We start from the raw sequence: 13,230 nt of genomic DNA, 5'->3' as shown, positions 1-13,230 counted from the left end.
TCATCTGCAGCCTACATCACAGCTTGCAGCACTACTGGATCCTTAACCCACTGAACCAGGCCAGGGAATTGAACACACATCCTCATGGATACTAGTCAGGTTCTTAACCCACTGAGCCATAATGGGAACTCCTGTAAATAGATAATTTATATGAGCCAATACAAATGGCAAAAAAGCATACAGAAAATAAAACCTATGCTATTAAAAAAAATTTTTTTTTTTGTCTCTTGTCTTTTTAGGGCCACACTCGTGTCATAGGGAGGCTCCTGAGCTAGGGGTCTAATTGGAGCTACAGCAGCTGCCAGCCTATGCAACAGCCACAGCAAAGCCAGATCTGAGCCATGTCTGCAACCTACACCACAGCTCACAGCAACGCTGGATCCTTAACCTCACTGAGTGAAGCCAGAGATCGAACCTGCAACTTCATGGTTCCCAGTCAGATTCGTTTCTGCTGCGCCACGATGGGAACTCAATGCTATTAAATTTTAATGTAGGCTAGAGCACCCTTGACATATCATTTTAAACCTGTTCAATGTGGCAAAATCTCACAATATAAACAATATGTAACTTGGGCCAAGTTGGAGTGAAACCAGAGCCTCATTCATTGTGAGTGCCATTATAAATTAAAATGACCTCTGCGGCAAGCACTAGTATAAAACATTCCCAATTATTTCAATCCTGGAAACTTATCCTAAAGAAATAATCCAACAAAAGCAAAAGGCTATATGTGCTGAATATGTTACTTTCTCAGCTATTACAGGAAAATAACAATAACGAGAAAGTACCTAGATGTCCAACACTAGAAAACAGCATCGTAAATGAGGAGATAGCCACTAAATGACATCGGAAACATTGAGGAGAATTTGAAAATACTAACGATGGGAGTTCCCATCATGGCTTCGTGGATGTGAATCTGACTAGCATCCAAGAGGACACAGGTTCGATCCCCTGCCTTGCTCAGCGGGTTAAGGATCCGGCGTTGCCGTGAGCTGTGGTGTAGATCGCAGACACAGCTTGGATGCAGCGTTACTGTGGTCGTGGTGTAGGTCAGCAGCTACAGCTCTGATTCAACCCCTAGCCTGGGACTCTCCATATCCCGCAGGTGTGGCCCTAAAGGACAAAAAATAAATAAATAAAATGTTAATGATACATAGTCTTGGGCAAAAAAAAGATAAGATACCAAATTGTACATACAATGGTTTCTCACCGTAAACATGAACTAAATTTTATCCCCTATAAACAACAATATCCCATATATTTCAAGAGAGCAGGAGCCAATAATATTTGGAAAACACGAGAGGGATTTGTGTTGAATTCCATGTCTCTGCTGCTTTTTCTGCTTTACCAGCTGTGTAGGAAACTCACTTTCTAAGCCTTGGTTCCTTCATTTGTAAATTGAGGTAAATAATGAGTGTAAAATTAAAAAAAAAAAAAAAAGGAGTGTGAAAGAAAGAAAAGGAAAAAATAGGGGAAAACACTTTAGAAACTATATAATGCACTATATAAACAAAGTGTTGCAATTACCGGGAAATACCAAAAAGTTAAGAGAATGGTTCAACAGGAAGGTGGAAGACTAGTAAATAGCAGGACTGATGACCTAAGATTTTAAACAACTTCAGGGTCTATGTGGGGGGGCGGGGGGTATGTGTGTGTGTGTGTCGGGCGGGGGGGGGTGGGGGGGGGTTATGAGCTGGTTTTAAAGAGAACTTTGCTAGAAGAGTTTTTAAAATTGAAACACTACATTTACAATTTAATTTATTCCTCGAGCTAAATTTAACAACTTGAAAAGAGTTTCATTAGTTTTCCATGTTTGGGGTAGTTCTTACATGCTGGGACCATACTCTGGATTCAGTTCAACTGTCTGGGTGAATCTGAGTTAGGGACATGTAGTTTGTGCGGTTTGGAAGGAACAGTGAAGAAATAGTCTATCATCGGTGTCTTGACACAAATGTTGACTGAAGGAGCGAAAGAATGATTGTGTGAATAAACATGGACAAGGGCTGGGGAATTTTTTAAAAAGCACAGTTGTGAGCCCATGGAAAACTGGGTGAACAGAGTACATCTTCAGAAATTCTAGGTTAAAAGGTTAGGACAGTGATTGAAATTGCACCTCAAAACTTCCCAGCCCTGGCATCAAATATAACACGCAAAATGGTTAAGCAAAAAAAACCCCAAAAGTCCTCAGTAGTGTTCAAAAAAGATCAAAAAGGTAAAAACCAATAAAAGATCAATGAAGGAAAGAAACGAAAAATGATGGAGCAAGCCACCCTCTTCGCCCAGAAACTGTACCCATTAATCCACAAAATCCAGGCAAGTTTTACTAAATCTGCCAATTCTTATCTTTCTCTCTTCTAATATAGAAATAAAGGAAAGGGCTGCTGGGAAGAAAAAAGGAGAGGGCAGGAAATAACAGAGAAAAGTGAACAGATGGAAAGGAAGGCTCCAAACCAATATGCCAACTGGAAAACAAAAAACAAGGCTATCCCAGCCCCCAGGGAAATGGGTGGACGCCGCCCAAAGGAATGGAGTGAACCTTGATCCGGGATTCATATGACACAGCAACAAATGAAAACATGAACGTCAATAAAACAAGAGCTCCAAACAAGAAGAGAAAACAGAGTGAGATGCTCTAAAGGGAGACTGAAGAACTAAGGAAACAAACTGAGGACAAAAACAACAATATTATGGGACTGATGCATAATTCAAGACAGCAAAGAGAGAACAGATCTTGTGCTGAAAATTGAATCACGAAAATAAAAGCCTTGCATTACAATCAAAATGACAAATATCTTTAAACTGTTAGAAACTGGCGTTCCTGTCGTGGCACAGGGGAAATGAATCCAACTAGGAACCGTGAGGTTGCGTGTTCAATCCCTGGCCTTGCTCAGTGGGTTAAGGATCTGGCGTTGCTGTGAGCTGTGGTGTAGGTCGAAGACGCGGCTGGGATCCTGCATCCTGCATTTCTGTGGCTGTGGTGTAGGCCAGCAGCTGTAGCTCCGATTTGACCCCTAGCTTGGGAACCTCCATATGCCGCAGGTGCGGCCCTGAAAAGCAAAATAAATAAATAAATAAATAAGCTGTTAGAAACTAACAGATATGGAAGACAAATTAACCAATACATACATATTTGATTCCTTAAATTGATAAGCCAATGAAGTCCAAAGAATGTGTACTTAAAGACGACAGAGTATGAATAATTTTCCTGAAATAACGAGAGAAAGGACTTTTCAGCTTCTAAGAGCATAGTCCATTGGAGGAAAATTTTATTCAGGGTGCACAATACCAAATATATCCCAGTTAAACTGGAATTATATAGAAAGAATTGTTCCAACACCCTCTAAAAACTACCTACAAGGAAGAAGAAAAAAAAAGTCTAGCTATGCTCAAACAACTCCACAGCAGCACAAATGCCAGAAGACAATGGAACCATGTGTACAACGTTGTAAGTGAAAGCAGAGTATCTTGAGAAGGTTACACTCAGTCCATGATGCTGCCCAGTACAGGACCTGTAAATCATTCTTCAGACAATGACTTCAAAATGAAATCCAGACAAGTGAGAGAGGACCTTAAATAAATAATTCAGGAATGCAAAAAACATGGGAAAAGTACTGGTGATGGGCACTCAATCTGTTTAGACATAGAACCAATAGCAAATGTGTTTTACTATGGTTATTATGGGAAATATACATAACTGAATGAATATATATATATGTATATATATGTATATGTATACACACAACTGAATGTGAATATTATAAGCCTGGGAAATTAAAAATAATCATAGTGCAACTTCTAAAAATCAGGAAACAGAGAAGTGAGAGGAGGAAAATGTTAATTCTCCCATCTTTCTTGGCAAGGATTAATTATACTAGTGAAAAACTAAAACATGTAGCTTTTACAAATCTCCAACCCTTCTCTCTCTTTCTTTCTCTCTCTGTCCCCCCACCTCCCTTTCTAAAGAAACTTGTTATTCTGTTTCCTGTGGTAAAGACACATTTATTTAAAATTCAACAATTCTTTCCATTTCATAATTTATTTTCCTGTACTGAATTTAAATAAAAGAAATTTTTCAAACTAAATACCTTTACATTTTAAAAAACATCTCATTTAAATAAAATTCTATATCTATCCTCTACTATATACATAATGCATAAAAATATGTACATGTATGCATTAATATTTATCTGGAATAGTGTTCACCAAGGTTAACTCTGAGTGGTAGGATTTTGCCTTTTTTTCATGTGTGAACTTTTCTGTTCTGCTCCTCTGATCTCTTTAAAACAAGCGCATTGTCTGTTTAAAAAAACCACAGATTGGTTGTCTCATTGAGTACTGATTCCAGAAGTGTGAGAGGAGGAGAGAGGACGGAGAGGAGGATGTCCGATGGCCAGAGAGGACACAGGAGAGACAGGAGCAGAGGACCAGAAAGAGGGGAGGGCAAGAAGGAGGGATGAGAGCAGGGGAACCGAAGAGGGGCGAAGAGCGGAGAGTGCGGAGAAGTGGGGAAGGGAGGGCAGCCCGAGAGCGCGAGCGCGAGCGTGGGGAGCGCGGACCAGCAGGAAGTGCTGCTTGGCCGCATGCTGACCTAGTTTTCTTGGGCCGATTTGTTTGCAGCCAGAACTACTGTTGAGACAGCCCGGTGCCTCGGTGAGAGGCACAGATTCAAGGAAGCCCAGCCAGCGGCCAGCCCATGGCTCCTCCTCCTCCGCAGAGAGCTGTCAGTTTCATCTGCTTCCATGGAAAAGCGGGAATCCCTTTGCAGACTTGGGGAAAGCCTTCTTGGAGAGATTGGGAGTCTGTCTATAAACCCCATGGGCTCTCCAGCCAGAGAGTGGGCTCCCTTCTCCCTGGGACAGGACTGGAGCCTCATGCTCTGAGACCTTCACCAGGAACGCTAATGTGCCTTCTGGGATGCTCCCTGCCCCAGGGCGGCCCATGTGGTGACACTGTAAGCACGCACACACACACTGCCTCCTGGTCCAGCCAGCCTCCCTGCATCTGCCCAGGACTTGTGGGCTGACAGGCTCAGCTGTGCCACTTTCCACCTCCCGTTCTCAGGCAAGTCACTTGATGCCTTGGGGTCCCATCTTTCTTGCTTTTCTTTCAGATGGAGAAAATGCCCCCTACACCTCATGGTGAGGGTGAGGATTGAATAAAATACGGTGTGTGGAAGTGCCCAGAGTGACGCTGGGCACATGTTCTGTGCTCCTGGTACATGCTAGGTGCTCAAATGTTGTTTTGTGGGCTCGTGGGGAGGCTGCTTCCTCGGGCGGCACCACCAACAGCTCCAGGCACTGGCCAGGTCCGCTTTATCCACACCTGGTCAGCAGTGATTTATGGCATCATAGGTTCCCTGAGACATGAAATAGCCAAGGGCTTGGGAAAATGCCTCCTTTCTAAAGTATTTCATGTGAAATTGTGGGCCCCAGGCCCACTACCTAAAGATCCAGGTTTGGGATTATTGGTATAAAACTTCATAGACACTTAGAAAGCAAGTGCTATGATGCAGATGGGAGTAGGGGAGCAGAGCTTAGGGGAAATACCCCTCTTAGCCTTTCAGCAGCAACCACCAGGAAGAAAACTGAGACTGAAGCAAGAAATGGAGCTATATGTTATTTGGGGGGGGGGGGGGTCCATGCCCCCTTTCTATGCTTGATGACATCTCGGGTGAATGAAAGCCCTCGTGCCTTCCCCAAGCCGAGGAGTAGGCCCATGACTCCGCTAGCCAAGTGGACTCTCCCTCCACCAGCACTTGGAATCTTGAAGAGAACGTGCAAGGACAGAAGAAAAGAGTAACGCCAAAAATGACAATAATAACAACTGTGGGGCTTTTTGTTTCTAGTGGTGGTGCCCCATCTAGGTTAGCACTGCTTCCACCACCAGCACCACCTGCAGCCCACTGGCCTCAGGTGTGTCCCCCGGACCCACCTCTCCCCAGGGCTCCAGATGCAGGAAGCCAGCTGACACCTGGACAGCTGCAAGCTGATGTCTCAAGATCACGGACATGCTTAAGACTGAACTCCTCGTCCTCCCCTCACTTCTCAGCCTGCTCCTCTCCCGTGTTCCCTGACTCAGTGCAGGCTGCCACCATTTACCCAGTTTCTCATCGGAGAAACCTGGGAATTACCCTAGGCCCTTCCTTTTTCGATCCCCATCCATCTGGTCTCCAGGTCTGTCAATTCTCCCTCCTACAGAGCTTGTAAACCCTTTCCTCTTGCATCGGCCTCGGTTCTACCGGAAGATGGCAAGAGCTTCTCCAGGAAGAAGTCCCCTGTCTCAGGACCTTTTTCCCCCAACCCGTCTTCCATGCTTAGCCAGGGCCATCTGGCCAACATCTGCCATCTGGTTCCATCAGGGGCTTGAAACTCTTCAGTTCTCTGCCCCTTACTCCTCAGGAAAGCCCAGAATCCTTATCCTGATAATCAAGGCCTCATATCTCTTGCCACTCTGTCCCATGTCTTCCTCTCTCTCAACACTCCTACCCCAGCACCTTTCTCTAGCTGTACCACATTCATCACAGATTCCTGGACATTCTCTGCTTTCTGGGGCTTCCAAGCCTTTGCGTGTGCTGTTTCCCACCCTCTTCACTACTTAGAAGACTCTTCCTTGTGCTTTAGGATGAGGCTCGAACATCCCCTATTCAGGGAAGCCTTCTCTGAGGCTCACAGGCGGAATTTATCACTCCTTCCTCTGGGTCCCCATTGCACCTGTTTCCCAACTCTACTACGGCACATCTTTGACAACAGTGTATTCATTCTACAAGTCACCTGTCAATTTGTCCCCCTGACCGCTGCCCCGCATCAAAGAGTAGGATGAGTAAATGAGCACATTCTGGCTGGATGGGGAAAGGAGATAGTCTTAGGCTTGCTTTATTCCCAGGCAGAGATGGGAAGCTGGTTTGAAATGGGCTTCTTTACATCTCTGAGTAGAGAAGATGTTTAGACCATTCTGCCATGAACTGGGAAACACTGCCTGGGAATGGAGCCCAAACAAAGAAAGAGCTAGTACGTGATGTGAGACCCAGGCCTCATGGTGATGTCTGAGCCCCTAGATGCAGCTGTGCCTGACGTGGGACATGACTCTTGAATTTTTCACTTGTGTGAGCCATTCCCTCTGTTTGCCTATACCATTTTGAACCTGGATTCTCCACCTGTTGCACACAAAAGAATCCTGATATCCCTCAAAGACAGTGAAATAAGAATACTTGATATAAAACCTTTAAAATCCACAGGTCATGCATCAAAATAGAAGTGTGGGGTCAACTTGAAGAGACAGAATGGCCCTGAGGCCGCAGTTCTTGACTGAAACCTAAGTGAACAAAGACTTCTTGAGGTCACACATCATGTCTAGACTCGTTGGTTCCCTGACAAAAAAAGAGTCCATCAGAAAGAGGGTTGGTCAGACCCAGGTGACTGGACAAAGGAGAGTCATGGAGGGAGAGTGGGCAGTGCCCATCCAAGCACCATCTGGGTTAGCAGGTACCAGGGGTTCCCTAGCAAGATTCCCCATCTAGTGCAGGGGCTCTGAACCTGGGCTCCCATGGCTGGGCTTCCTAAAACTCTGTGCCCTTCCTGAACTTGTACAATTGTGCATCTTTCAGAGAAGAGTATCCATAGTTTCAATCAGACTCTCAGGGGGGTTCCTTACGTCAAGTAGGTGACGAACTGAGTTGCTAATGTAGCAAATGAAAGTGTTTCAGGCATCCTGGTGGAGACACTCGTCTTAAAACCACCCAAATTCTTTTGTATATTCCAGTCTCATTCTCAAGACCCTACCCTCTGATAATCTGCCCTGCCATGTGGCTTGCCATCAGGGAGGGAGTAGTGAGGAACAGGTGGGGGTGCTTGGCCCACTTGAGAGCTTTGTTCCTCACTGCAAAGTAAGAAATGGGGACATCGAAAGGGAGGGGGGGAGTGCATTACCTAGGCAGCCCAGGTGCAAGGATAGCAGAACTTGGGGAATAATAACTAGCATTTGCTGAGCGCATGTTCCAGGCACGTTCTTAGGTTATCTGACTTAATCATAACAAAGCAGGGAGAGAGAAATTATTATCTCCTGGTTTTATATGAGAAAACCGAGGTTTGTAGGGATTTAAACATTTCCTCAAGATCCTAACTTCCAAGACCATGTGTTTTCATGCTGCCAACAATGACGGCGAACCACATCCAAGGGACAGTAATCACACGTTGGTCTTTGCAGTAACCTGGGTGATGAGGCTACTGTCTTGATCCCCCTTCCACATGTTTCCTGCAGTGGATCCTGCGAGATCCACTGCAGTGTGAACTCAGGTATGTGAACCCAGGCATGGCTGTTTGGGAAACACCCTCCCGATGCCACCCGGACAGAGATTGACTGAGGGATGAAAACACAACCCACGTCAGGACCGTCAGAGTTCCTGCCTGGACTGTGTAAGTGAGGACAGCATGGAAATTTGCCTTGGGGGTCTTGGGGAAAACCGATCTTCAAGAGGAGAGAATAAAGTCAATCAGAAACCAGAGGAGAAGTTCCCGTCGTGGCACAGTGGTTAACGAATCTGACTAGGAACCATGAGGTTACGGGTTTGATCCCTGGCCTCGCTCAGTGGGTGAAGGATCCAGTGCTGCCGTGAGCTGGGGTGTAAGTTGCAGACACGGCTCAGATCCCTCATTGCTGTGGCTCTGGCGCAGGCTGGTGGCTACAGCTCTGACTGGACCCCCTAGGCTGGGAACTCCCATATGCCATAGGTACGGCCCTAGAAAAGACAAAAAGAACAAAAAAAAAGAAAAGAAAAGAAAAGAAAGAAAGAAAGAGAGGGAGGGAGGGAAGGAAGGAGGGAGGGAGGAAGGAAGGAAGAAACCAGAGGAGATGAGAGCTGGACAGCAGGACTCAGGCCGCTGTGGGTGCCCAGCTCCAGTTTTAGAAGTTCTCCTTTGCATTCTGTGAACATCTCTCCTAAAAGCCCGGACAGATGGAGTCAGGCGGTGGTGGAAGAACAATAACCATAAACTCCGTTGTAATCTTTCACTGCATTTATTCTTTGCATCAAAATTTAAGGTAAGTGCTATTCTTTTTACCAAAAGGAGAGAAATAAGGAACAAAGTGGCTAAGCAAATTGGCCAGGGTCACAGAGAAGTGAGCGGCAGGGCTCCAGCTCCATCACCACGTCACGGGGCTTGTCCTCAACATGATGGACACGTGCGCCAGCATCTGAGTCCCACCAGTGAAGCACAGAGATGTGATGCCTCCGTGTGGGGAGGGAGATGGCAGAAGTGGCTTAGATACCTCCAAAGAGGAAGATGTGCCCCAGAAGATGGACTCCTCTCACTTGCCTAGAGAGCCCAGGCATCAGTCAGTATTGTGCTGTTAACAAACTACTCCAAAAATCGCAGTGGCTTACAACCAGCTCTCTAAACTCTGATCCGCATCTTCTGACTCCAGGGCCCAGGCCGAAGGAGCAGTCGGCATTTGGGAAGCGATGGTCTGATGGCAGAACACAGGAAGGAAAGAGGCCAGGGCAAACTGTGCAAGGTCATTCTGCCTGGACGTGGCCTAGATCACGTTCACACCCACTCCACTGGCCAAAGCAAGTCACACGGCCAAGGCTGGCAAAACATTCCACCTAGTGGAGTAACTCCACTCACTGGCATCATTCCCGGAAGTCACGTGGCAAAGGGTATGGATGTATAAGACCCTCCCGTGGAGGAAGAAGATGGTTGTAGACAATAAACTCGACCAGTCATACCCAGAAATGAGCATATACTGGATCAACAGAACTTATGACAAATCTACCTGTCATCACAGGGCCCCCCCCCCCCGCAGCAGGGCTGATGGGAGGAGACTCAAAGATCCTGGACTTTTGAGTTGAGCAAAGACAGAGCCTCCGCTGCAGACAGGCCAGATTTTGGTGACAGAAACAGCCCTGGGAGCTAAGATTTTGACATCTGGAGCCCAAATAGCGGCCTCACAAAAGGCCAGAACACAATCGCCCAGGGGAAACCCGACGAATGTGTCATAAGAATAATCACTGTTTCAAGGCTTTGGATTGTCAGTAATTTCATGTGTTCTCTATTACGCTATTATGCCACTTTCTTAATTATAAAAACGAGCATTTTTGAAAGACATGTACCCTTGCTGAAGCCTAAAACAGCATGGGCAGCAGAGGCAACTCCTTTTCAACACCAAACCCCGCCATGCTGAGGGAGGTTTGTGTTCAGGTGATGCGCCAGGGGTGCATAATTTCGATCTTGAGGGGCAGGTGGTCCAGCCACCAACTGGAATGACTGGCAGGTAGAACGGTGGGGATCAGGATAATCTTCTTCCTTAGGTTCTGTATGTGACCCAGTTAGACTTCCCTTCCACAACCTCGATGTCCTAGGAACTGGCCACACAGATTCCATCCAAGGTTGAGGAAGAGTGGGCACCTGTTCTGTACGAGGTGGAGATTCTGGATTTCTTTCTGGTTCAAGAGGGAGATGAGGCAACAACGGGCTTAAAAATGTCTTAGCTAGTAGCACTGCCTCTGTGGGAAGTCAGCCCTGTGGTTTTGTACAAGTTAAAGAGAAACTGAACCAATGAGAGCAAAATTTGATGCAATATGCATAACCACTTCAGCCACAGGCTTCTGAGTAATACAGACATTTACACCTTGGCCCTGGGGCTTGAAAGCAAGTAATTTACTCTCTCTGTGCCTCAGTTTTCTTCTTGAAAAACAGGATAATAATAGCATCTACCTCATTGGGATGTGTTTTTAGGATTAAATACACAAATCTAAAGCTCCTGGCACTGTACCTAACATTTTGCAAGCCAGTAACAAATTCTGGTCATAAATACCACTATAATAAGGACCGAAATGACTGCTAGATGTGTGTTCACAGCTTTCCCCTCCTTCCACTGAAGAAAAGCTGGCATTCCCAGGCCACCATTTCCTCCTTCTACCTCCTCTCCATACTCTCCTCCACTCTTGGGTCCTTTGGGGGGAATCTGGCTCATTAGTGGGAGAAGAACCAGAGACATGGGGGTGAGAATTTGTCATGGAAAAAGGGCTAAGCAGCATAAAACCAAAACTAAGCAATAAATAAAGAGGGGAGAGAGAGTGAGAAAGAAACAAAGGGGGAGAATTGGGCCTGAACGGTTAAGGGTATCTGCTAAGATTTTGAAAAGAGGGGGAAATAAGAAACAGGATGAGAGATTTGGGAGCTGCTACATAGAGTCAGGTGGTAACTGAGATCCACCGAGGAAACGGATTGGATTGATTATCTATTGGTGCATAAGTATTATCCCTAAATGTGGCAGCTCAAAACAATAAAGATCTATCCTCTTGCCGTTTCTCTGGGTCAGGAAATTGGGAGAGGCTTAGCGGGGCTGTTCTGGCTCAAGGTCTCTCACGAGGGTGCCGTTCAGCTATCAGCCAGGGCTGACGTCCTGGGAAGGCTTGAGAGACTGGAAGGCCTGCTTTCAAGACGGCGGGCGCACTCGTATGGCTGTGGGTGGGAGGCCTTGACTCTGCATCCCAAGGGCTCTCCCACGGGCTGTCTGGGTGTCTGCACAACGTGGCAGCTGACTCCCCCAGAGTGAGGGATGCAGGAGAGGGAACCAGGAGGAAGCCGCAGGCCTTTGATGACCCAGCCTTGAAAATCACTCACCGTCACTCCCACCACAATCGATTCATTAGACGTGAGTCACTAAGTCCAGCCCACACCCAAGGGGAAGGCAACCGTCTCCATCTTTTGAAGGCCAGAGTATCAAAGAAATATGTGGCCGTATTTTAAAACCACCAAAAGGATTTAAGGGAGTGTTACTGTGGATTGTGATTTTAATTCCCTTGGATGTTACTGGGGGCCTGGATTTTTTTCGTAACTACACAATTTATATTGCTTTTGTTGCTTTACTATGACATGGGCCCTAGATTAGATTGGTCTGTATGTGTCAGTGTCATTTTCTTCATGCCTGAATGATATCCTCTGGCATTTCTTGCAATGCAGGTCTGCTGGAGGTGGACTCTCCCAGCCTCCTTCTCCTTCTGCGACTCTAAATGCACAAAGATAAGATTTGATATTGGCCCACAGGTCCCTGGGGCTCAGTTCATTTTTAAAACCCTTTTAACTCTCTGGTCTTTAGATTGGATCATTATTACTCATCTGCCTTCAAGTTCCCTGACCCTGTCTTCTGCTATCTCAAATCTGCTGCTAAATACATTCAGGTATTTTTCATTTCAGTTTTTACTTCCACTGGCAGAATTTCCATTTGTTCTTTTCTGTGGTCTCCATTTCTTTGCCAAGATTGTCAATTTACTTCCCTAATTTTCTGAATAGATTTATAAGAGCTGCTTTAAATCTTTCATTTTCTAAACCCAATAGCTGGGTCATCTTGAGTTTAGATTTTATTGCCTGCCTTTTATTTAACTAGAGATCACTTTTTTTTCCCTATTTCTAATGTTTCTTGATTAAAAATCAGACACTGTGATTAATATATAGTAGGGTGTGTGTTAACTATATGTATATCTGGATTTTGCTATCATCTCCTGAAAGGTACCGATTCCGCGGTTCACTTACTGGCAAACCATCTTGAACTAGTGCAGGTTTAGCTTGAGGATATTAGAGTGGACCTGTAGAAAGCCCAGCCCCTCCAACTTGTTTAGGACGCAACTTTAGGACTCAGCCCTGACCCTAAACTCTACCTTGACTGCAAATCTTGTTATGACACTGGGGTGGGGGGTGGGGGTTGTTAGGGAAGGTACAGAGTAGGTCTTAACCTAGGGCAGCGTTTTCAGTGATTCTGCCCCAGGAGTCACTTGTTAATGTCTGGCGGCATCCTTGGTTGTCACAAGGTGGTGAAGGCATCTGGTGAGTGGAGGCCAGGGATGCTGCTAAGTATCCGATGATGCACAGGACAGCCCCTACAACAAAGAACTCTCTTGTTCAAAAGAGCAATAATACCAAGGTTGAGAAACTCTGCTCTGAGACAGTCTTTACTCCTAAGGCATGGCCTTTCCAGTCCTACAGCTGGATGCCAGGGTAGTAACAAGCCACGAAGGAGGTCTCTCCTCTCCATTCTGGCAGGACCGAAAACCAATGAGCCCCAGCACAGCTCATCCTCTAGTACCTCCATTCTGCTCTCAACCCTGTGGCTGCTGCTCTCTGATATGCCTCGGGTGGTCCTGTTTGCACATGAGTCTCTTGGCCACAGGGTCAAAGGGGATTCCCCCCACCCCCACCCCCACAGCGCTTCCTGTACAGCGCCCTCCTCTGAGAC

General features: G+C 46.1%; 1 protein-coding gene across 1 annotated transcript in view; it reads right to left on the bottom strand.

The window, feature by feature from the left end:
* CDYL2 (chromodomain Y like 2) overlaps nucleotides 1-13,230 on the bottom strand; it is a 350,650-nt gene that overhangs the window by 295,405 nt on the left and 42,015 nt on the right. The window lies entirely within an intron of this gene.

Source organism: Sus scrofa, chromosome 6 (genome assembly GCF_054392235.1).
Source record: "Sus scrofa isolate SSC_HxYL_T2T_F1_AM1 chromosome 6, Sscrofa_HxYL_maternal_Yorkshire_Landrace_v2.0, whole genome shotgun sequence".
In the NCBI taxonomy this organism is placed as follows: domain Eukaryota; kingdom Metazoa; phylum Chordata; class Mammalia; order Artiodactyla; family Suidae; genus Sus; species Sus scrofa.
This window is presented reverse-complemented; position numbering and strand designations above follow the sequence as displayed.